Source organism: Pithys albifrons, chromosome 5, assembly GCF_047495875.1.
Source record: "Pithys albifrons albifrons isolate INPA30051 chromosome 5, PitAlb_v1, whole genome shotgun sequence".
NCBI lineage: Eukaryota > Metazoa > Chordata > Aves > Passeriformes > Thamnophilidae > Pithys > Pithys albifrons.
The window spans coordinates 69,588,271-69,615,160 of record NC_092462.1 but is presented as its reverse complement, the minus strand read 5'-3'; positions in this window follow the sequence as shown (position 1 = coordinate 69,615,160).

Below are 26,890 nucleotides of genomic sequence, written 5' to 3'. Positions count from 1 at the left end.
CCCTTGACAAGACCTCATTTGTCATTTAGAAGTCTGCTTCCATTTATTTATTACTATTTTTCCATCAGAAGAAAAAGTGAATAAGGATCCAATTTTCAGAATTCTTAGTTTGCTTGAAATTTCAAAGTCTAGAAACATCCTGGGCAGACACATGGAAAACTGCCTGTGTGACACTGGTCCAACACTTTTCAAACTGCTATGAATATTTAATTAGAATAGGCACTTTTAAACATTTCCATGGGTGTTTTTATTCTGAGCTATAGTTACTCCCTATTCATATGTAGAAATCGGATGAGTATCGTATTCATTGCACAGTCAATTTTTCTGGTTAGATCTCATAGCCAAAATAACAGCCTTATTTAGGAGCTGCAATGGTGTTTTAACAGACTAATAAAAGACAGCCCTGTGTCCCATCTCTAAATATTGGCACTCAAGCTGTTTGGTTGGAAGCAGTTGCCTTGTACACATGTATACTTACAAAGATGTTCTGTTTCTGTTGGTGACAGAAAGAAACTACTGTTCTTCTACTGAATAAATAGGTCATTGTGGATTTCTCTCTTCCATTGCCTTAGCCACTACAGAAGTCCTTAGGTCAAGAATTAGGACATATTCCTTGATTGTGGATATTGCTCTTGATCAGTAAAGAGCTGACAAACGACATGTAGCACCTTTGCCCTGTGTTGTAGTTAATTTGTAATGCTTAAAGCAGGGGTTACATGTTTAAGTCTTGTACTTCAGAAAAGTTCTGTTGGAATTTATTTGGGGGCCATATTAAAAGATTAGATTCCTTTGCAATGGTTGAGAGACACCTGTAGCTCTCCTCCAAAGGAGTATGAACCTAAGTTGGATTTGACCATTACATTGGAGCCACCCTCACAATCTAAAACTGTTGCATCTGTGCAGATGAAGTAGGTCCACTGCTCCTTTTTCATTTGTAGGCTTTGAGAGCAGAACATTGTTGTATCAATGTGTCCATATGACATGGACTCTTGCTCGCTTGTCCCACAAGTGAGTCCAGTGACATCTTTTCTCACTTCGGGTCTTCCAGCAGGCACTGGCATAAGTCACTTCCCAAGAATGGCAGGAGGTGGAGAAAACAGTCTTTTCTCATGGGAAATTTTCACAAATGTTAATTGTTCTTTTGTAAAAATATGTCTAGCTTCAACTTGGCCATGTCTCTGTCCATAAGAGTGGAGGGACCATTTGTCTCAGTACTTTTCTGTGTGAAAGAATGTAGAAACTGAAGTTAATTCATCTCTTGACCTTTATTTTCAATCTTCTTCTGATAACCTAAGAACTTGCTTCATAAATCGCTCATTACAAATTATTTTCTTTGGCAGCATAAAAAAATTTTCCTACAATAAAATCTTTTCTGTTTTTCCCCCTTAACCTCTCTCCCATCTCATAATATCTTTACTAAAATGTGGAGAGTACAAACAGACACAGCATTCCAGGACCTGTCTCATAAGGCTTTTAATGGAGGCAAAGTCACATCCTCCACTCAGTTTTGCTGCTCCTCTATTTACCAAGAAGAATCACATCTCTTACAGCACTGTATAAAAGAAATAACTTTCATCTTGACATGCCCTTATTAGGGATAGGATTTTACACATGCCAATATGTCCCTCCATGCAATACTGTAGATATACCACGCCCTGAGAAATTATTAGGAGCGGCATATTTAATCATTTGTAGTTGCAGTTAAATCATCAATGATGTCTCAGTGACAATATGAGTAAATGCTTTTCAGTGTTGCCGTTATATTTGTCTGTGGTTTGGAATGTTTTGGATTACATTAAGAAGAAAAATGTAGCTTTTTTTTTTTTTTGCCAGACAGGATGTAAATGGCTCTGCAATTTTCACTAATGTTCTAACTCATACTGTGTGTAAGAAGCAGCATAATGTTCCCACACATGGGGTTAGCTCACTGCAATGAGGACAGTTTTATGGCCTTCTTTATTTCTTTGAAATGCAATGCGAAAATGTGAGGATTTTATTTCTGTTATTTAAATGTTGCTTAATCAGCAGTCTGACTCCTGCTTCTGTGGCCCTCTCCTGGGAATGGCAGAGGACTCCAACAGGCAGGTGCCCAGCTCCTCAGGAAAACATTACCATATAAAATACTTAACAATGGCATATTTTCTCCTAACTGTTTGTCAGCCATTCGAATAAAACATTTGATTATACCACAAGCTGCCAAAACATCATTTAAGCAAATTGCTTGGGGGGAAGAAGAAGTGTGGAAAGATGTAAGTCATAAAGTATCTGAACTGTTTTTGGAGAAGAATGTGACAAAAGTCTTTCTTTCATTATTTCTTTAACAACGAGCAGTGCCTGATGCCTTTTTATCCAGTACTATTAGATTTAGATGGAAGAAAAAATGTTTCTAAGACTAAAGAGTTAATATACAATAGATACAAAGATGTTCCTTTCATCTTCATGTGCTTAACATATATTGTGTCTTTGCTTACTATTCTTCTACATATGCAAGTACAGGTCTGTGAATACAAGAACACACTATTGTACAAGATGTAATACCAAATCTTGGGCACATGTTTTCAATATCACAATCACAAGAATTAGGACAATAGATATACACACAAGTCTTGATGGTTGGAGAGATGGAAAAATGTGCCTTACAGAGAAATGTAAGGCATCCACTCTTCTGAAGTCCTCAAAAAGATCAGTGGGGGGGATAGGATTTCAGTGTCAAAAAGACTAGACAATATATATCAGATATCAAAAGCCTTTTTAACATAGCACAGGATGGCTGAAAGTTAAAGACAAAGACATCCCAACAAGAAATATGTCCCAATTATCTAACAGAGTGGGTGAGAGAGGAAATGAATTGCCAAAGGAAATGGTGGGTTCCCACCTCCTGAAGAATCCCCCCAGGTGTTGCAATCTTCACAGAAATGAGACACTTGTCTGAGTGTAGAAGTTACTCAGTGAAATATGACGGAGCTGTCATGACAAGTGCAGAGGAGAAACAAACATGTCCCCTTCCCCTTCATAAACGTAACTGCAACGCTGATCAATCCATGCCCTCCACGCTCCTGCCCCAAAATACCCTGGGAAATTGGCAATGTTGATTGCCCAACTCTGTGCTGCTATTTGTTATTATTTAATTTTTATTACAATAGTGCCTACAGTGCAGGACACAACATGGTAACCTCTATACAACAAAATTGCTTCTATGTAAGCTCCTCTGTGTTTATATCCAGGAGAAAAACCCACTTCAACCATGTTACATCTCATTGGGCCTAATGAGACACCTCAGAGAATCAGGATGTCTCACAAGTAAATTCCAAGCAGAAATAAGTGTTTATAAAAGCAGAAAAATGTAAAGACTAATATAACCATCACACACATTTACACATTTCAGTAAATACAGTTAATGGGAGGATTTGCATCCTTCCTTTTACCCTAAGAAACCTGTTCCCCTGACATGTGTAGAAAAGAACTCCAAAGCCTCAATAACTGTGGTTGTCTTTAGCATCCTCTCCTTAAAAAATATCCATTGTGGGCAAATATGTGCAGACAGCAAAAGCCTCAGTCTCCACTGAACTCTGCAGCTTCTGAAACCAGTTGAAGGTTTACAAGGAAGAGAGCTAAAGGACTGCTAAAAATCTCATTCTTCAGACCTTCCACAAAAGAGACCCTAATCAGAGCATACTTTCCAATAGCTCATCTGAGCTCCCAAGCTTACGATCACAGGAGGCAGCCTGTTACATTGAACTGCTTAACATTTTCCAGAGCTTGGCTTTGGGGATGCTCATACACTGTTACTGTAGTCCCTCTTCTCTGGTTTTCATTTACATCCTGTTCCCTCTTTCAAATCTGTTACATTCTATTGCCTCTGTTTCAAGATTCTAGCAATTTGGATATTCTGAGGCATATTTTTAGCATATTATTTGACTTCATGAAGTAGATACATGTTTCCAACTATGTTTAATAGGAGTGAAGTGCTGTAATTATTTATTCTGTTGTGATAGTACAATCTATAAAAGCCTGGCGTTCTAATCAATGTATTGCTGTTAAAACTTGGTTTTAATACATAGTGAAACAGATGTAAAACTACATATAGGTCATTAAAATAACTAAAGCAAAAAAAATATAGGTAGTCTTTCTCAGGGGTAAAACAATATACACGTATTTCATCTTGTTTCCAATTTTGATTTTTCTAAAGGAAATTTCCTTGACTGCTGTGAAGTATGAAGGTTCTGTCATCTGTTTCTTTTATGTTACCTTTCAGTTAGTCCCAGTGGCCCTATCTCTGTTGCTTTTACTGTTGCACAAGGATTCACAGAATGCACAAGGATTTTGTGCTGAATTTATGGGTGTGTGGAGAGCATCAGCACCGGTGATCACAGACTGCAGGCTGGTGGGACCGAGGTTCTGGAAGCAGCATTGTTGATGTTCCCAGTAGGGAAACATTTCTGTGCAGAAGTTTCTGGGCAAAACTGAGGGCAGAGATATCAAACCAGGTGGTCATGATGGCTCCTTCTAGTTGTAGTTTCAACAAATCTCAGTAACTCATGACAAATTACAAGCTTTGCTGTGAGCAAAAAATGCAGGGCTTTTTGCAATGCCAGCTCTGTTTCCAACTACCTTAGGTACCTCCCTTGTTTGGAAAGAAAGATGCTTAAACCTACTGCACAACTTCTCATACTTGAGGTCACAATGAAAAAATCGAGTGTGTGAGAGCACAGTCTGCCAGAGGAAGCAGACTGTTCATATTCAGGTGCAGGGAAGAACATGGGAAAAAGAGAATGCTCGTATTTCTTTGAGAAGAGTTGGCCCTGAGGTCATCCCACTTTGTGGATACACTCAGACCTGCCCACAGTCCTTACACAGCCAACACAGAGATGGACACTTCCTAAAGAGTGCTTCCTCACAGAAATATCTAACTCACTCCTGGAGGCATCTTGCTCTGCACTGTGCATGGAGGATGCTCTGGTAGGTCAGGTGGGAAAAATCAGAGCTAAAATGTGTGAAGTATGACCCAGGTCACCCAGGTAGCACAGTGATGCTCAACATCACACCCAGGGCAGAGCTCTGGAAAGGCCATCATCTTCTCTGAGCATTGTGTTTTGAATTCCAGTTCCCCATGAGCTTTTATAAATCGGTTTATAAAAGGGAAAGGATTGTGTCACACATCACATCAAATGAACTCCCAGAAAACAATTGCCTGTGGGAAACCGATAGATTTCCATAAGTTTCTCAGGGTGGGAGCTACTAAATGTGACATCTGAGAAGTGAAAACAAGATGACACGGTACCTGTAAAACCCCATTAGCAGCTCCTTACAAGTTCCTGTTTTGCTGGTCTGAACCCCTGGGCAGAGATTTTCAAATGATATGAATCACAATGACACGACAAACAAATTAAATCAGCAAAGTCCCGTTTCACTTACAAGGCTCAGTTTTCATTATTTCCCATTGCAAAAGGAAGTTCAAGACTAAAACATCTGGTCCTGTCGATGGGCTTTCAGCCAACACTTCAACGTCTGCCACTGAGCTGAAACAACAGCAGCCTAATCTCGGTATTGTCTTTAGCTTTCTCTCAAAAACTCTTCCTCCCCAACAAGATAGCAGAAAGAAATCTGCCCTCAGTGTTTTATTTCAGGCATAGAATGTTAAGCTGCAACCACACACCAACAGCAGATACTTTCCTTCCAGAATCCTGCCACTTCCTAAAGGCAATAAAAGTCCAGACTAAGGAGGTTCATCAGGTATAAGCATTTAATTTTTCTCAAAAGATGTTTTTCACCAAGGTCAGTTTTGCAGGAAATGGTACCTTGTTTCTGAACAGCTGGGAAATGATCCCAGGGAATGTGGGAGAGCAGCAAGTATGGAGATCCCAGTAGAAATTAAGGAATTTTATGTCTGAGGTCCTGGTAAGATTTAGGGAAAAGTATATTTCAGATAAGATACAAATTGGATTCTAACACATGAGTATCTACAAAGTGCCTGAAGGCAGAAGACCTTATAAATACATAAATTTTTACACTTCTCCAATGGTCCCCACATCACTAGTGTGAATCATGTTTGATTTTAGTACCTCAGGGGCCAGAAGTCTGTTATAAAATAAAGAGATTAACAAGTTGGTTGGTTTTCTGAACAAGATACATTTAGGCCATTTAGTTGGTAAAAACAAACAAACAAAAAGCTTCAAAATCTCCTGGGTTCAACCTAAGCAATGAGTGGATGTTTCAGGGGAGGATAAAACTCTTGCAATAAAGAGATTGCTTTACCTGTGTATAATAAGACATCAAAAAAGTGCATTCTCTCAATACATCAGCAACAAAAGGAGGACTAAGAAGAATCTCCATCCTTTATTGGATACAGGGAGGGAACAGTGACATAGGATGAGGAAAAGGCTGAGGTACTTCTTTTCTTCAGTATTTAATAGCAAGACCAGTTGTTCTGTGAGTATCCAGCTCCCTGAAGTGGAGGACAGGGATGGGGAGCAGAATGAAGATCCCACAATCCAAGGGGTAATGGCTGGTGATCTGCTACACCACTGAAACACATACAGTTTTTTGGGGCTGGATGGGATCCACACAAGAGGAGTGAGGGAGTCCATGGAAGTGCTTTCTGAGCCACTGGAGAGGTCTCATTTGACTGGAGGTTTGCAAACATGGCACCATCTGACCTGGGTGCAGATTGCCTTGAGTGCCATCACACAACATGTACAGGATAACCAGGGCATCAGGCCCAGTCATCACAAGTTTGTGCAAGGTAAGTCCTGCTTGAATAACCTGGTCCTCTTCAATGACAAGGCGATATGCTTCATGGATGAGGGGAAGGCTGTGGATTTTGTCTGCCTGGACTTCAATAAAGCTTTTGACATCATTTCCCACAGCATTTCCCTGGAGAAAAGGTCCTGGAGGTGCTGGTCAGCAGTGGCTAAACATGAGCCAGTGTGTGTCCAGGTGGCCAAGAAGGCCAATGGCATCCTGGCCTATATCAGTTAAGTGTGGCCATGAGGACCAGGGCAGTGACTGTCACCCTGTGCTGGGCACTGGAGAGGCTGCACTTCAAATCCTGTGCTCAGTTTTGGGCCCCTCAGGGCAAGAAGGACATTGAGGTGCTGGAGCGTGTCCAGAGAAGGGCAGCAGAGCTGGGGAAAGGGTCTGGAGCACAAATCTGATGAGGAGCAGCTGAGAGAGCTGGGGAGGCTCAGCCTGGAGAAAAGGAGGCTCGCAGGGGACCTTCTTGCTCTCTACAACTCCCTGACAGGGGGCTTTAGTGAGGTACGGGTTGGTCTCTTTATTGAAGGAACAAGTGACAGAACAAGAGCAAAAGACCTCAAGTTGCACCAGAGGAAGTTTAGATTGAGTATTAGGAAAAACTTCTTCATGGAAATGATTATCAACTGGCTGCACAGAGCTGTGGTGGAGTATTTAAAAGATGTGTAGATGTGGCACCTGGGGACGTGGTTTAGTGGCAGTTCTGACTTAACAGGTGGAGTTGATAGCCTTAAATGTCTTTTCCAACCTAAACAATTCTGTGATTCTGTGATTCCATGATGTCTAACACTTGCTTCCAGAGTCCTGGGTGCTTCCTGTCTCCAGGGATTAGACGCTGGACTGCAAGATACCTCCTGGTTTATTACTTCCTTCTTAGAAATAACTGAGTTTCTAGATGATAACAATGTCTAAGATAGCCCCTGCACATTGAGAAAGACAGATACAACTATTGTCCTGCAAAGAAGTTGAGAAAGAGGTGAACTGATGTGATTGTCCCCAGCTCTGTCTGTGGCTTTGCCAGCTGGGTCTGTAGTGATTGCCCAGGACCTCAAGGAAAAATCACATTAGTTATTCCTTGAGTAATTGATCTTACAGAGAGGACAAGGTGAAGAAGAGCAACCTGAAGCAGTAAGAAACTGCTCCTCATTAATAACACCCAGCTCCCCAGGAATTACACTAATACCCAGGAAAGTGCTGTTGAAGCTCCAGTCGCAATCACTTTTCCATGTCTTCCAAATGCTGCAGCACTGAAGGGAATTTTGTTTGTGTTTGAGAAGACAACTGACATTGCTGTTTCATCGCAGCTTCCCTTAAAAAGCCATTACTGCTCCAGCTGCTGCAAAGTATTTCTGAAGTGAAACATGCCTCAGCAGATGTGGTATCTCACCCCTTCTGTAATCACAGGCAAGACATTTTTGGGTGAGTTTTCAGCAGACACTGGAAAATACATTTCTCCCCACTTCCCCTTTTGCCTCTTCAGCAGGCGAGTGAAGCTGAACACCTCCACAGACTGAATTATCCTAAAGCGAGCAAATTCCAGACAACTCATTCCAATTTTATTTCCTTCCTTCCTTTTTGTTGGTTTCTTATTTTTTGTTTTAATTTTTCACTACTCAGAGAATATGTAATACACAGAATAGGCCAAAAATGCATTAGTAGCCTCTTTGTTTGCCTTTGGACGACAATACTTAATAAGTTAAGCTTAGCCTATAGCAAAGCAATCCCAGATGGCCAGGTCTGTTCTAAATAAGCCACTTTTATGAGGCCAGGATGTCGAAAAGAAACACACTTCATAAAAGGAGAAAATGTGCAAGACAGAAGAAGTCCAGAAAAAGAAAATCTCTCTTACAAAACTACTACTGTTCAAGCTCCGTATAAACATTATTATCAAAGACATACTTGGGTTTTGTGGGATTTTTTCCCTTTTTTTTTTTTACCAAGTCTAGAAAGGAAATATTTTAATCAGATATTTATGTACATTTCCATTCTCCCAAAAAAAGAAAAACCTCAAAGGTTCCCTTCACTGGATGTGAAAACTTACATGATGAAGAGACACTTGAGATCCTTAGCAATGAGACATACACTTACTAATAATATATTAGCTACTAAAATTGTATCATTTTTCTAGAGACGAAGGTCTCAGGAGTTCCTGTTTACAAGGAGGAACATATCTCCTTTACTTCATGCAGACCTCCAGCCTAGATTGTACTGTGGCTTTGTAACATGGAGATTTGATCTGTTTTCCCTTGCCTCTAGTTTCGTAGACATTCCAGTTTATTCTGAAAATGTCATTTAAAAACAAACAAGTAAACAAACAAACAGGCAAAAATTTAAAAGTTTGTTGTCACCAGGGGATATATAACCAATGAATCATTCTCCTTCAGTCAAGTGTTGCCAATATTCAAGAATCAGGCAAAGAATATTCATTTGTTCCAAATCTTACTTAAAGTAACACATTCCATGAGTAACACAACTACTGGTATTTGCTTTGCTGTGTGTTTGTGTCTTAGAGTTGCATTTTCAATCATCAAACAGGATTAACGGCCTTGCTGACACTTCTTGGTGAGCTTTTTTCTCAAATGTGTAAACCCTGTTTTTTAAAATGCAAAAGAGCATGTTCACTTTGCAGCCTTTCCCTCTGTCACATTCTGTCCTAGGACAGCAGTTTTCATGACACAGAGAACTCTGTTTCTGTGGTTCCAGACAAAAGACTTAAATGGCCACGTTTTCACACAGTCCTGGATGATGTTTAAAACCTTGTTTCTCCAACCAACGAACCAACCAACCAACCAACCAACCAACCAACCAACCAACCAACCAACCAACCAACCAACAAAAGGCAGCATATTATTATTCATACACAGAATAACCAGAGATTGTACCAATTTCTTTTCTTTTGATCGGCTGAGGAATACTATTTCTAGGGAACACAGAAAGGTGTCTCAGCAAATGCCAAACAGGCAATTGCAAACCAAAAAAAGTTTCCATTCTGAATGGAATACTTCTGTTTAAGCTGGAGGTACTTTCTTTTAGCAGGGGTGTTGCAGGCACAGTAGTTGGTTTCTTTTCCATGAGAAAATTAATATGTTTTCATTTCAGGTCAGACTCGGACAATTTTCCTTTTTAATTTCCACTTCAAGCAGCAAATTGAAAAATCAATATCCATCATAGGTTTAATTGCGCTGTCTCTGTTCTTTTAACCAATGCTCCAGAACACAGCACAAAAAATGGAGTATAAAAATAGAAAACCAAGAGTGGAAAATCCGCTACCCAATAACTTATGCTGAGGGCTGAAAATGTAGGTGAGTAGGATGTAAAGCTTAGCTGAGTCTTACACACCGTGCTGTGTGCTGGGACAAGAGCTGTTCCACTGCAGCTCTTGGCTAACCTATGGTCAGAAATGGCCCATGAGATACACACTCCTGGTTCAACATACACAGACACACAACCCCTACACAGCCCACACAGGTTCCTCCCAAAGGCTGAGAAGATGGTGCAGCAAATCTACTGCCCCATGCCTTATTCACAGAATCACAAATCAGAGAATGGTTTGGGTTGGAAGGGACCTAAAAGACCAGCCAGAGCCAAAACCCTGCCATGGGCAGGCACACCTTCCACCACACCAGGTTACTCCAAGACCCATACAACCTGGCCGTGGACACTTCCAAAGATGGGGCATCCACAGCTTCTGTTCCAGTGCTTCACCACCCACTCAGTAAAGAATTTCTTCCTAATTTCTCATCAAAATCTCCTCTCTTTCAGTTTAAAGCCATTCCCAATTGGTCTGTCACTACATGGCCTCATCAAAAGCCCCTCTCTGGCTCTCTTGTAGCCCCAGCAGGTACTGAAACATGTTCAGAGGCACCATCTCACTTTTCATTTCAGTGGGTGCTGAATTCAACCATCAGGTGAGGGTACAAAGTGCAGGTGCTACTGACACAACACAAACACAGTATGAGAACTACTGACCAAACAGATTTAAACACTGGAAGATGACAAATGTTAAAGGTACAAATTACCCACTCCATTATTTCACCATGTTAAGTTGAGGGTAATCATTGATTAAATGCCGGGTCATCAATTGCCGAGCAGTATTTAGCTTTGTATCATCCCAAAGCAATTTTTATCATGGCACTATTTGAATGTTCTCAGTTGGCAGCAGAAAGAAGACAGTTGCATTAAGTTAAACCCCAGGATTAAATTTGGTCTCCAGGGCAAAGGCAGAGTGATTAGTACTCCTGTTTATAAACAGAGTTACTCTAATCTTTTACTTACAAATTTCCTCCTCCATCTGTTATCCATCAGGGAAGTGAAGCTTTAAGAAATTGTGCAGATGGCTTTAAGGCACTATAGTTCTTTTGCTAAGCCATGTCTTGGCCTGCTAAATGTGTATCTTGGAGATGGAACTTTCTGTGCCAAAACTGCACCTTTTCTAACTCAAGATCCTGCACTGAAGTCCTGTGCAAGGCATTTTTCCCTGCCTCTTCTCCATAGAAAATGGGCTCCATTGTGTTGAAAGTTGCAATGTGCAGTACCTGTGCCAAGGGATTAAACTTTCATCATCTGGGTTTGATACTTAGATTCATGAAAGGAAATGAGCGTTAAGCATCCACTGCATGCCAGGATATATTGAAAGATCCCTTTAGCAATCCATGCCAGTGTTTTAAAAATAGGGCACATTAGGGGCTTTTGTGCTAGAGAACATTATATCTTCTTAAAGCAAAGTTTTCTTGCCGTGCTTGGTTATTTGGAGAAATGAAGCAATTCTCTGCAATCTTTAAAATTGTAGCAGTAGAAAGGAGAAAGTAGGAAAGCAACCAAGGGAAGGGAGACTTAGATGTGATAACAAGCAACTCAACAAGAATGCATATGCAATTCATTTTGGCTGGACAGAATAGTTTTGGGCTGCCCACAGATGCACATAGAAAACAGATTTCAATCACATCATTGACAGAACCATAAATAGCATTTGGGGAAATTATTCCCTGGAGAGTCCTGGGCAAAAAAAGCCCTGAACAGTTAATGTCTTCTGACACTAGCTTTTATCAACCTCCAGTTTAACACCAGATTTCACAAATAATTAGGGTTAAGGCCTGTTACAGTCAATTCCAGACTTGGGTAGAACATCAAGTCCTAGCCAGGTAGTTTCCATTATTGCAGACATCTTGGAGAAGGACTAAAAAATCCTTTAAAGTATCACAGTAAGCTTGTGTCCTTTGATAGAAAAATCCATAATCTCACAAGTCTTTAATGTTCGTACTCACAGTCTAGCAGAGTAGAGCTCACAGCATTAAAGTGATTGGTGTTACAATGCCTTGGAATATCACAAGAAATTCAATCAAATTAAAATGAAAAGCCTGATGATCTAGTGCAATAAACAGATACTAATCAAACACTCTTTCAAGGCCACTTTTGCACATACTGTCCAAAAAGCTGGGGTTGGTCTATGCACAGCATCCTGCCAGAATTATCATGAAAGATATTCAGGGTGTGTTCTTTGAGGTTAGCTGCTGCTTAGAATCTCTTTATCATGAATTGTTATTGGACTGCACAGATAGGTGTGGTCAGACTCTCTATTAAATCCAAAGCATTTGCTTGCAGTCCAGGCTCAAACACATGCAACTTCTGCACAATTTTTTGTGTTCCATGTTATGTATAACGTCATTAAAGGAAAAGTGTCTATTGTTACCCATCTATATTTAGAAGCCTAACATAGGTAGTAGATTATCATTCGTAGAGAACATGCATTCACTTAGACAAGATTTATATAAAGATTTTGCTTTAAGAAATCTGTTATTTGAAGAAAAGGAAACATGTTTTTGTGATTAGGACATAGAACTAAGGACAGGAAAGACAGGTGAAGTTTTTTCTTCTGTTCAAAAGAAGTTGCTCTGAGCAAATGTCTATGTCACTCTGGGCAAATATCTTGATGCCTCTCTGTTTCAGGTCTGAATCTTTAGACTGAAGACTACAGTGGTTCCTGAGTGGTTTCTTGAGTGTGCAAATGCATATAAAAATGTATTAGGGCTTTTGTTTAGATAAAGAAAGCACTCATTTTTTTTATTTGTGGGAGCCCCATGAGAAAGGAGCTGTCTTGGCTGGGCTGCTAAGTGTCTCTACAATGCTAATATAAATCACACACTTGAGCTATTAGTACTCCAATTTTTCATAAAGTGAGATTCATTTCAGCAGCTAAAAGCTGGAAATCTAATCCAAGCTGGCCATCCAGACTGGTCATACACAACAGAGACAGGCGTCTCCAGAGGGTAATTTTTCCCACTGACAATAGACACCTGGCATTCTATTCCACTGACAAAACATCAGTATTTGTATCACTTGAGATGCTCTGGCACTGCCCAGCTGGTCTCCAGGACATCCCTTGCCACCTTCACTAGTCCTACATGGTTGTCTCAGCACTCCACTGCACTGCACAAGTCCTTCACTGAAGCAGCCAAGTAATTCCACGAAGTGAGAGTTCAAGTCTTGTATTATGACACCTACTTAAAGTGTTCAGCTCAGGTGCCTGTGTGTGAACCAAGAGCTCAGGCTGCCCTTACAGGCCGGGCAGAAGTGCCATCAGAACAGTCAAAGGAGCAGGCAAATGATTCAGTGCCCTGGAGCAGATGATTACACCTGCCAGCTGAAAAGTTCTGCAGACTCCTCCAACTACACAGACCTTAGATCATCTAATGCTTTGGATTCAGAAGAAGTTTTGCCACGTTTGGAACAGCACAGAATTTACTTAAGAAATTAATTTAATTTATTTATTTAAGAAATTACAAGCAGTTATTGGCAAGCCAACTGCTCTATTAAACAATGCTCCAAAATAGAAAAATGACACAACCCCTAATGTGTCAAACTTTCAGCATAAAGAATGTCCAGAGCAAGCAAATATTCACTAATTACAGAAGAATGCCATCAATGCCACTATTTGTTTTAAAAGAAAGGAAGCCCCAAGTGCTAATTCCTCATAATAGAAACATCTGTCTCGCTGGTTTTCAGGAATTAAATTCATGTTCCTTCTTAAAACTTGCACTTATTTGGTAACGTGGCAACCTTAATGGAAAATAGGATTTATATGTCTGGCAATTCAGCTCCAAAGTTAATGATAGCGAGTGGGGGATGAAAAGGGGGGTGGGAAGGGTTGAAACTGAAGAAGCAGCATCTGACAAGTTTTAAGAAAAAGAGTATAAAAGGCAGCCTCCAAAACCATCTGCCAAAGTGTCAAGGTGGTGGATTTTTAAATGTAAATAGATTTTTTAACACTCCATTTAGACTATGATACATGTGAGAGCAACACAGCAGACACAAAAAATAGAGACAACTGAACCACACTGCACTCACTGTCATCAGCATTCCAGTCTTTGCTCATTTACTTATGTGCTAAATGGCTGAAGGCATCACCTTGCCCAAGGTGATTGTCCGAGAGCACCCACCCTGAATGCAAGCCATTTTCATTCAATAATCTGAGGATGCTCTGATGGAAAAGGACCCCATGGAGTACAACAGAATCACAGAATCTTAGAATGGTTTGGGTTGGCAGGGACATTAAAGCTCGTCTTGTTCCAACGCCCTGCCATGGGCATGGATACCTTCCACTAGACCAGGTTGCTCCAAGCCCCATCCAACCTGGCCTCGGACACTTCCAAGGATGGGGCATCCACAACTTCTGTGGACAACCTGTGCCAATGCGTCACCACCCTCACAGGAAAGAATTTCTTCCTGATATCTAACCTAAACCTGCTCCAACAGAAAGTAGCACAGACAGAAAGTTGCACCAAGAACTCAGCATCCACAGCCCCACGAAGGAAGTCTCTCTTCAGCTGCACATTTCTTCCACATCTACTTCAGGTCATATTTAGTAGCCAAAGAAGTGTTTGTGAGGTCTTTGTAAAAGATGGATGAAAGTCCAAAGCTTGCAAAGCAGGATACAGCTGTTCCCACCCATATGGTGACCTTGAACTTGTTCTCGCTCTCACTTTCGGAGAAAGACTTTTTTGTGTTCCAGTTCAGAAAGGTATTTAACTGTGTCTCATTTCAGTAAGTGAAGAAGGTGGGTGAACAAGGGTCTCAAATTACAGGTAAAGGTAATTTTACAGGTTTATTACATCAAAGTTTAATTGTAAAGTGCTTCAGAAACAAAAAGAAAGCTTTCTATTTTGAAGTAATGCACTAACCTGACTTCAGCCTTTCATCGGATGGGGAAGAGCAGAACAAATTCACATTCTTATATCACTTCCTTTGTGAGGAAAACCACAACCTTCTCTTTGATATCTACTCAGTGGAAGAATTCACTAGAGGTACCAGAGGTAGAGCAAGAAATATTTTTTAAAATTCTTTTAGTAGTTGCACAGATGCAACTTGATCTTGGAGTGTGAACACACGAGTGGTGCTTCAGCAGCAATTTCTTGCATTTTTGCACCTGGCAAGATTCAGAGTGAAAAGGCAGAAAAATGTAATCAAAATACTACAGTCCTTTCTGACAACCCAGATTATTCATACTTCTTCACCAGTGTGAACCATGTGAGAGTTTTCCGACACCAGCTGTATGCACCCACTGTATTGCTGCTGACTTGTCTTCCTCAGCCAAGCAGCAATAGCAGCAGACAGCCCAGGAAAGACACCAAAGCCTACTTAGGGAGCTGAGTATGAAGACTGCGAGCTCCCTTATCCCCTAGCTTGCCTAGTGGCACTTCTAGAACACCTGAGCTACTCTAAAGCCTTCCCACATGCCATGAACAAAGCAGAGCCCTTGGTGTTGAGTTATCCAAATCTACACTTCCTTCAGCTTCCCCATGACTGCTAAGAAAATGATGAATTCACCAGCAGGGCTGTAGGACTGTCTCCCAGGCTAGGGCTAGGGGTAGCCAAATAGTACCAGTACAACTGACAGCAGCCCTTCCAGTGAATTCCCAAAGCCTCACTCACTCAAGGAACACAAATTATTAAAGACAACTCCATAACCGCTACAGGAGGTGGTTATTCAAAGACCAGCCTTGACTGAAGTAAGACGTGCCCTGCCCACTCCATTCCTGTGGCTCTCTAATAACTCTGTCATTTTGGTTAACTGGGGCTACTTCTCCCAGCCAAAACAAATACCATGTTCAAAAAGGCTTGTCTTGAGGATCAGAGTGTTAACTTTTCCCCTTCTGGTAGATAAGTTGAAGCAGGAAAATAAATTGTGGCCTCTGCATTCCCTGGTCCCCCACACAATGGGAATGTGATTACAGACCCACCGTGCCCCTGAGGGCAGAATAAAAACCCTCTTTCTACTCTGTCCTACATCGTAGGACATCATTATTCCATGAAACATAATAGCTCAACACTTACACCTGAAACACAATCTACTCCCTTCTCTCCTCATTCTTACCGGAGCTACTGCAGCTCCCTTGTTCCATTATGTAAGGTATTACTTTCCCTGTCTGAAAGCAGGAGGGAAGACATCAGCTGTTATCTTTCAGCGGATAAAGATCTTCATTCACGCCTGATGGATTGCAATTTATGAAAAAAAAGGCCTCCCTTGGGGTCTGTGAATGGCAGAGCAATAACACTGTGTTAATAGCTCCCAGTCTAGATAATGCCATTACTTCTGACAGTAGGAAACGGGGTTTGATAGTCACTGCAATGTTTTGATCACCTGTCAGGGAAACATTATGTCTGAGTTTTGCTTCAGTAGAAATATGTCATTAGCATTGCACCACATTCTTTGCCTTGCTTAAGAGCTGGCACCACATACAGGCACAGATTTTGGGTATAAATTCACATTCTAATGAGGAAGAGCTTTGGACCCTGAAGCTCCTTTACATTTGACAGTGATTCCCGAAAGACCATTTTCCACTTCTTTACCTGGACCTTCTCCTGAAAAATCTTTTGCAACTCAGACTCCCTGCTGTTTCTATTTCCCCCTCATGTCATTAGAAGTAGAGCATTTACTCCAGAGGGTCTGTGCAGCTCTTTAGATCTTAGCCCCAAATTGACCACTTTATCTGAGGAAGAAAAATCAGAGCACCTACAGTAAAAGTTCAGTCTACAAAGCTCTATTTTATGTCTGTCAATATTTAAGGAGTTATAATTTTGAGAGCCTATAATTCAATGATTTTGAGCTGTGAAAACTTTAATTTTATCTAATACGTGGTGGTAGGGAATTTAAGGCTCCACCCTCCTCACTGCTTAGCTATAAGCTTGCCAACACAAAAAGTGCTCTTAGGTTTTGGGAAGCTATAGGAATTGACAGATATTCCCATTAAAATATCACCTAAAAAGTGATAAAATCAACTGTTTGTTGTGTGGAAAAATCATTCTAGAAAACATTTTTGTGTTGTCATCTAGATTCTGTAAGCTTTATCAGCTCCAAATAAAGCATTAAGTTTATCTTATATTATTAGCTAATTTGAATGACCAGCTAGAGCTTTAGAGACTACATCTTGACCTACAACCACTATCAGAAGGCCCAAAAAGAGATGACCTGTTGACCACCATCCTTTTGGTAGCACTTAATAAATACTCAAATCATAGAATCATTTCCAAGCATTAACAGTTATTGCCAACATTTTGGTGTAATGTGGTGCATTGGATACCACAGTCAGAGTTGCCTGGGTGACACTGACAACTGAATATCCTCACATGCTCTGACACTGCAGGACAAAGTGCACGTCCACCTGTCCTGCCAGAGCAAGTAGGGTGAGGGCACCCCAAGGGCTGGGGTGTCACTGTAGCTTCCAGTGATGTCATGAAGTCTGCAGTCGTCAGGGCAGTGCTACTCCAGTGTCCATCCTTGAGATGAATTTCAAAAAAAAGCAAACAATGATCTGCCCAAAGCCAGAAGGGTAGAAGAGACTGATTTGTGAGCTGAGGACTCAGCTTTGCTTGTTTTGCCCATAGTGGAGCTAATTGTGCATACGCACATGCAAGTCTGGGGTGGTCCCATGGTGTAAAGGAGAGCACTCTGGACTCTGAATCCCAAGGTCCTGAGTCTCAGTGGGGACCATCCCCTGGCAGCTCAAGCCTCCCTGCCATCCCATCCCGTCAGATCTTGGATGGTCGGTAGGGTCAGCCCCGGTCAGTACCGGGTGCTGTGACAGTCCTGAGGACTTCACTGTCACTGTCCAAGTTCACTCAGCCATGGCAGATGGACCTTGGGACTTAAACGGTGGGGCCAGTTCTGCGCACGCTGTGCCTCACCTAAAAAATCCACTGCACAGGCTGGAAGGGCACGTGGGGAGAGCCCTGCCCAAATCTTCATTCAGGAAGTTTGGCCATACATACACATGCCAGTCAGCACAAACACGTGCTCACATGTATCTTCCCCTGCTTTGTGGATGCCACTGCACACACAAAGATGAACTACTGCACAATATATTAGTCCTGGCATGGTAGATGCAGCTGCCTCAGAAACAGCAGCCATGAGGCTGCTAACAGGGAGCTGGATCTGGTTCTTCCTTACACAGACACTTTAGAAATATTTGAAAGATGTGTTTCATAAAGGTATGGAAGAATAGAGGATGTGAGGCAGGTGAAAAAAATCAATAAAAAAAGAACTTATGTCTGAATTGTTACACAGGGACTGGAGTTTGACAGTAAGCTTTCTTTAAAAAGCAACCTTTTAAAGAAAAGTGTTGATTTTTTGCCACATTGCTTGAGTTCCTAAAGGGCTCTGGCTTTGTTGGTGACTCCACAATAAAGTCTTGCATTAGGTTCAGCCCAGAGTCTGTACCGAAGATGTCTGACAACAGTTACCATCATGTGGCATTTTGTGCTTGAATCAGACACATTAACGGTGCTGCAGCTCGTGATGCTTTATGGCAATCTCTGTAGAGACAGCCACAAAAATCCCAGACTTCTCCTGAAGCCTGGAAGCCCATGTGAGTGTTGATAATGACAGAGCCAGATAAAACCCAACACATGGCTGGCTCAATCTGGCACTTTGTGCCACAGCACTTCAGTCATTCCAGAGCAGGGCAGCAGTTGGCTGGGCTGCTCTGGCCCCATCTCTGAAGATGTACTCAAAGGCAAGGATGAACTCAGGCTGAAACATGGCTGTCAGGTAAATGGCTGCTGCTTCTGCTCCCTGGGATGAATTAATTTATTTCCAATATATTTGCAGGGCTGTGCATCACTCTGGCATCCTCTAGATCACAATACTGCAGTGAGTTTGCTCTAGGTTGCTATTTACTGAGCAAATGTGAAGCTGGCAATGTTCACAGCAGTCCCCTGCAGAGTGTGCAGAGATCCTGCCTGGCAGCCTATCCCCAGCAGTCAAGACATTGTCCCATTCTCTTTATCCACCAGGTTCCCAGATGATGATGTGCTTCACACCAGCTTTCAGCACAGGGAACAGTACTGCACTGTACTCCATGCAGGTTAAGCAGGTGATGAAGGACCAAGCAAATCCTGCCTGAAGAGCAGCTTGAGGTGGTCTTTCTGCCTGGGGAAAGGCAACTGCAAGCACAGGGTCAGGAAACTGTCCTAAGGTAGGAAGCTGGAGTGAAAAGTACTTTGGAAACACTGGAGAGTTCTGAAGATGGCTCAAAGGACAGCAGCACAGGAGTGGAGTGGCAACACACCATGAATGGAAGATTTCTGCTCTTGGAGCCTAAACTCGGCCCTTTTTGTAGTTAAACAAACCTTTCACAAGGCTGGTTGCCCCCTTCCCATTCCATAGCTGTTTGGCCACGGGGACCTGGGAAGGCTTGTGCTGCATTCCTTTACCAGCCATAATTCCCAGAGCTAACAGGGCTCAGAGAGTTAAGCAGGAACAGCTTTTAAATGAAAAATATACTAAATTTTAAGACGAGAAGAGCACCTAGGACTACTTTTCTTCAGATACACTCTGGTTCTGCAGATAGATATCAGCCAAAATTAAAAGTAGTTGTGTTCATAAGACTTGACAAGTGATAAAACACAATGAAGTGTAGTTCCACTGCATGTGCTCCCTTGACCTGTCATGAATCATTGCGACAGCAAAGGTATTGTAGCTGTGGCAGCAGCAGAGCAGGCTGCCATTTAAATTCCCCAGCAAACGAATAACTCCATGATTTAGCACTTCCCCAGCAGCAGACCACTGTAAATAACACCTAAAATGCTCAGAACTCCCATGATGTCTCTTTTAGGCCTTACACCAGAGCTCACTGAAGGCAGGAGAGGTTCCTCATTGATTCCAACAGGCTTTAGTTCAAGCCATCAAAGCAGATGTTCATCACAGTAAATCTACTGATAGAAGGGGGAGTGTTTGGGGGCAAATCTTCTGTAAGAAAAACAAGAATCAGAGCCCTTGCATAGTCTGTGCTTTGCAAAGGAACAGGAGACTACCTCTGAACTACTGCAAGATGTGTTTTACTTTCAAAGCCATAACTAAGCCTAATTTAAATGGTGTTTTCTGACACGTTTTTTACAATTGCTGTGCCTGTATTACATTTCGGGCAAGGCAGCCCACTGGGAATCCAGCGAGAGCAGTAGGCAGAAATTAGTTCTGTTCACAATCCATCAGTTGGGCATTTTCAGCTCAGGGGCACTGGTCCCATCCCTTCCTTCCTCTTATTTTGGAAACTGAATAAATAGTTGCTGCCCAGAGGAGAGAGGCCATGGCTAGAAAGACGAAAATGGTCCCCATGAGGGTCCTCATGCTCAAACCCAGCCTGCTGCAGACTGAATTATGAAATGCAATCTGAAAACTGTCTCTATCCCTGAGGCAACAAGACTTTGTTTCATGAAAAGAAATTGTATTTTCACCGTGAAAGCTAGTTATAGATGGGAGCAAATTCACACAAATGTATTTATTCAGAGAAATCCTTGCTCACAGTAAGGTGTATTTTCCACATTCAGCGAGGCATAGCAATGGAAAAGCAGAGCCAAGGCATTCTGAAATGTCTCGCAGACAGTTATGACTCTGTTGAGTTTATATTAAATTCTGGTAAAGTTGAGGAACTTTCTGGGTTTGACAAAGTTTCTTTTCCTATTCCCCCATTACTTAAATATTTCTGTGCATTCCTACTATTCTTTAATTTAAAATATCTATATCAATTTGTTTAACTAAATACCTTTCAGTGATTTTTGTGCTTGCTCTTCAGCATATCTGTTGGGACCACTGAGACCTCTCACAGCAATTGCAAGTGTATTCCCATTGTTTTAACTACTATTCCAAGCAATTAATCAAAATTATATCAACTATCTTGCCAAAAAAATTGACTGAGCAACATTTAAACTCAATCCATCAGGGAAACAAGAACAATGATTATTAAAAAGTCCTCCCAGATTTCCCCCTCTCACTTGCCCCCAATCCACCTCCATGCACAGGTTTTGCTGTTGGGAATGTCAGAAATACCAAATTGTGTGCACATCCCCATTTCCCTACACCACCTGCCTCCAAGGCTGAAGTAGCGGCACTTCCATAACAGACTTTGTAGGAGCTTTTGCTCTTAGTCTGCCTGCTTAGAGGTTGAACAAAAAGAATAAAACACTTGACCTTAAAAAGAGCACTCTGAAGAGGGGTAACCTGTACTGGGCCATGGATCAAGCTGAAATTTTAGAAGATACTGTGCAGCTCTCATTCTGATGAGCTCCTAGATGGTTTTCCCAAAACACAAACAAGACAGTGTCTATATGGAGTTTAATGAATATTTGAGCTGGAGGGGAGCCATCTCCATTGAGCTAAGAGCATGACATTTGTCTTCATACAGTGAATTTTAAAACAACTCACATCACAACCGGAAAATTGTTCCCTGCCTCTCTCTGTTTACCAACATGGTTTGTTACCACTTGCATAACAAGTTTTCACAATGAATCATAGACAAACTGTACACTGTCTCTTAAATTTCACTTTTCCTCTAAAGAACAGTTAAATTTAATTGTTGTTTTTATGAATAGACCAACAGGCAGCTTACATACACAAAATGTTCAAGAAAGCACAAAGAAAAAGAAGATTTTACCAATTATGATGAAATTCCAAGTAATCAGCAGTTGTGGTTTATAATCAACATTGCAAAAATCAGGGTATTTCCTCTTGGTCATTATAGTAAGTGAAGCCCCAATCCAATGGTCTTCTGGACTCAATGGAACAGTTTAAATATTCAAAAGCAAAAGGTTGTGGGCATTTCAAAATCATCAAGAATACCCAGTGGTCCATTAGGTGCTCTGCCCTGGCACCAGCTCTCCAAGAAACAATAACAAAGCAGTAAAGTTGATGTGAAGTAGAATGACATGAACTGACTTCCACAGATTTCAGCCATGGACCAAAGAGAACAGCACTTACCATCAGTGCAGTGTGACAGCAAGATCATGGAATCACAGAATTCCTCAAACTGGAATGACAATCAAGTCCAACACCCTGCAGGTGCAGGGGCAACCTGAACTCACAGACTTTGGCAAGAAACCTCACCAGTGTGGTTTCAAGAGACATCCTGTGTTTTGAAGAGAAGTGGGCTGGCCTCTCTCCCTGTCAGTAAATGTTGGCTATGTTACATGAGTATTTTGGTTTGGAGTAGTTGTGCAGTTTGGAAGCAACTCCTCATCACTCCCTTTACCACAGGGTTCACAGAGTTAACTCAGTTCACACAGCACCAAATTCCTTTTGTGGGCAACAAAACCCTTCTGTAAAGCACACCCCAAGTGTTCTCCTACAGGGATGTGAGGGTCCCAAACTGTCCTGTGGACATTGCTTCAACCCATGTGCCTGGCAACACCTTTCTGTGTGGGAAACCACACTACATATCCATGGAAATAACCCTTCTGAACCACGTCATTTGTGGGTGTCAGAACCTCAGCAGTGATCCCTTGGAGATACTCATCCAATCCGTTTGTGCCAAGCTGTTGCAGGAACAACCCTGTAGAAGTTTAATTCTGAGTTTTGGCCCCTTGCAGAGCTAGTTACCAACTATTGTGAGCAGGGCTGAAGGTCTAGCTCAGTCCTTAGCACGTCCTTCTGGTAGAAGTTTTACTTCAAAACTTCTGTTATGCTTGTGGCTCCTGTGATCCAGTTCTTGACTCCCTACAGGTCCATGTGCCTCAGGAAGGCCTGAAGTCTGACTCCCCTGAAGCAGGAAGAGCACCCAATGGTCATCTGCTATAAAGCTAAATGTTAATGGATCGTTGTTCAAAGCAGAACAAAGTGGTGACACAGAGTAACTGGACACTTGAATTTCACCCACTCAGGTGACAGATCCTGGCAATTAGCTGGTTACTTCTCATGACACAAATGGTTTCACTCTCAGCACCAACATTAGAAAACCTGGCTGGTGGGAGCAGCCTGGGTCTGGGACAATGCAATAAGAAAGGAACTGTAAAAGCAAATTTTCCTGAGGAGGGTTATCCAGCCTGCAACTTCAGTGATGATATTTGAATTAGTTTTTTGTTTGTTTTTTTTTAAACAAATAACCCTCAAAGGGAATGTGTTTTGGCTCTATACTGAACACAAAGTTGGCTTCAAACTTCAAGGGATCTCACCAAATCCCAGTCTGTTTGCACTCTTTTCTGATAGTGTACATTCTTTTTGTCTGTTTTATGCTGGCTGTATAGCTCATGCATTACCTTTGAAATTTCATAACTTCTGTAACTTCTTTTGCTTTTTATCCTGGCCTAGCTTGCCTTTGCAACCAGCTGTGTCTTTTCACCTGAGGTAAGGCTTTGCAGCCAGCCTACATTCTGTAAACATGTACTGTAACATCCCCAAACCTGCAGTTAGTCAACAAAAGATCAAACAGACCCACATGCTTTCATGGTAGCCATCAAAGTCATTTAGATTTTCTCAGTGAAAGCTGCCAGCTTGCAATTTTTTTGTCCAATGGCAAAGATAAGGCTTATTTGTCTTTCTTTCAAAGTTACAAATAAATAAGGACAGTAGTTTTAAATGATATCTTAATCAAACCTGTTCATCTCAGAGTTTATATTTCAAGCCTTATACCTGCATTCCAGAGTGAAGTCAAATGTCAAACTTTCCCCCTTTATCTTCTCTCCTTGACTCAAGAGATCTGTATCTTTACAGAATGAAACAACTGTTTTCCTTAAAATGTTTCAATAGGCCTCGATTTTGTAAAACAAGCCATTTCTCTAGCGGGTGCTTTGATTTCAGGGAATTAAAGTAATTGCCACAAAAGGGCTGACAAACCTCACAGCTGCTGGATTAAAAGGAGAAGGAGCTGCATGGATGTACATGCCTGGGCAGGAGAGAAGGTGGACAGTGAGTGGGGCTGGTATTGAATTTTTTAATTTACTGCCTATTTTTCTATACAATCCATTTTGGTCCTAAATGGACATCAAGACATCATCTGTGGTCAATATGGGGATTTTGGTATGGAATTTTTAATTTGCTTCCTTTTTTTCTATTCAATCTGTCTTGGTCCTAAGTGGACATCAAGGTGTTATCTACTTTCTCTTCATTGCTAAATCAGTTTTACCAACTGGACCAGTTGTGAGTGTTCAGAGAAAAACACAAAGTAGTCAGATCTGTAGTAAAAAAAATATGCAGAAATACAGTTTATTTAGTCTTCACATAAGAGGACTGAAATGGAGCAGTAAAGGCTTACAAAGCAGCTACAGAGGAGAAAAAGATAACTCTTCATGTCCAGTTGTGAAAGGACAAGGAGTAATTGGTTTCAAGAACACTAAGAGAACTTCAGGTTGGCTATCCAGGGAGACTTTCTCCTGATGGGATTAATTTTGTGCTAGAAAAATCTTGTTCAAGAATCTGTGAAACCTCCACCACTGGAGGGTCTCATAAACAACTGAGGCAGAATTTTTTTGTGTCCATGAGAACTGATGCTGCCTTAGAGAAATGGGTTCTAGGATAAAACACTTCTGCAAAATCTCTTTCAACATTGTCTCCCAGTATCTCCTTTTATTTTCTCAAAGAACTTGGATTAAGGCAGGGTTAATTAAACTTTTGGGGTTGTTATTCCCTTAGCCAGGATTTTGGTATACACTGCTTTCTCCTTTTCTCATCTAACCTTTCAGCTCATGCAGAGCAGAGTGAAAACTGAAATCCAAGCAGGGTACCAACACTGGGACCATAATTCTCATAGGCAGCCAACCCTTTGCTCTTAATGTCACAGCCTTGCAGAGTTTTTTTTCACCTATTACCCTCTAATTCCCACTGTGTTTAATCTGAATCCTGCCCCTCTCTCTTTCCTGTTCCAGCTGTACCTCCTCAAGGACAAGAACTGAGCATCCCAATGGAGCAAACCTGTTTTGGTTGCTGGGCTCAGAAATTCCATGGACACAAGTCATTAAACAGATGTTGATTTGAGCCCTAGTGAGGAATCATTCCACCAAGCACCTTCATTTCTGCACAGTTCTGTTATTTCCACCCAGAAAGTTTTCCCTGTAGAGATTGTGAGTACTTTAATGTACTTTTCCAGAGTTTTCAGACATCTTGTAGCATAGATGGAAACTCAGTCATAGCTATTTCTGTGGAGAACAAGGCCAAAGCTTGAGGGGAAAGGGAGACACACTGCCCAGGTGCTGCCCTGTACTGTTAGACCTGTTCCTCTGCCCTTCTGCTCTCCTATCTAACCAAGCCCAGAGCAGAAAGGATGGGCTGCCTCTCACCTGTCTTGCATCCTTTGCAGATAAGAAAACAACCTTTTATCCTTAAAACTGGATCCCTATTTACAGGCAGGCAGATGTGCGGATTTGGGAATTAGATACCAAGACACATTTTTCTCCCTGTGAGTCCAACTCCCTGTAATTGTGAGTAAAACTAACAGAAGAGAATGGCAGGCACAGAGAAATGAGTTTCCACTGCTCAAGTGCAGCCAGGAAGAAGTTGGGAAAATATTTTGGTGCCTATTAAATCATCTGAAAAAAAGCATTTCAGTAATATAAAGGGCTTTTCCTTCTCTTCCTGTTTTACACCTTTGAATATATTTTTAACTGGATTTTCTTCTGAGCTCGTACATAAGTTACTTCCTTCCCTAGAGAGCTACAGTAGTGCTAAACCTGGGCCAGTCCTGTGCTGCTGGATGAGAAGGTGCTGGCAAATCACACAGAAAGCCAAGTGCCAACCTCATGGAAAGGAAGGAGGAAATGATCAATTTGTGTATAATTGTGGCTTCTGGGTGTAAGTCCAGAATTCTCCAGTAAGTTCTGCTGGAGATAATTTTTGATTCCTACATTTCAGTTTCAAAACCATGTCATGGGCTCCCCCACTGTACTCTTCTTTCATGAGTGTTCCTCATAGTAAGAACGGGCAGTACCCTAATTTGCAGATGCTTTTTTTTCCCCCAACCGTCCTGCAGAAAATATTCTTGCAATGCTGTACTAAATATTTGAAGTACTCAATATGAACATTTAGGAAGGTCAAACATAGTCAGGCCATACAGAGATATCAGCCAGCCTGAAGCGGAAGGATTTCCAAAGAACAGTATTGGCTTTGTGTCCTTGCACGGGTGACAGGTTGCTTCTGAGCCTGCAGGAATTGGGGGGCTGTACCTTTGGAGGACAATCCAAAAGACTCTTTAGAGTTGTATCTTTCTCTAATTTCCAGAATCTTTACTCTTGTTAACACAGAAACCACCCAATTACCCAACTGCCTCTTTTCTTCTCTCCCTGTCTTTGCTGTGTGTGTTTGGATGCTCCAGCTGTTACCCATTCCTCTCCCAGTTTATCACCATGCTCTCCTTCCATTCCTTTCCTCATGGTCCAGATTTCTGCTCCCTTTGCCTTCTCATTTCTCTCTTTCCTGTTGGTTCTGTGCCTAAAGCATCCTGCCAGTGCCTCTGTTTACATCTCTGCATCATTCAAATCCCCTTTAACAAATTTTTCCTTTCAAAATGCCCACAAAGAGCAACTAATAATGGGCCAAAAGAACACCATGAAGTCATTCACCCCTTTGATGCTGTCATGCACCCTGTCTCTTCTGTATTCAGTCCCTTGCAGTGTGGGCTGCCTTTCGCCTCTCTCAGTCATGCCCAATGCCAAGAAACTTCATAAATAATTAGGGGGTGCAATTTGGTTTGGAGAATGAGGCATTGACCTTGCTCTGCTCTCAGCCCTGCCATTAAGCTGCTAAATGACCTTGAATAACTTTTTTAACCTCGTCTGTCCCAATCTGTCTCATCCTGTGACTTTTTTCAACAAAATGTATAAGCTCCTGGGATCTTGTTATGTCCTGTTAAACACGCTTGAACAAAAGGGCCCTATTTTCACA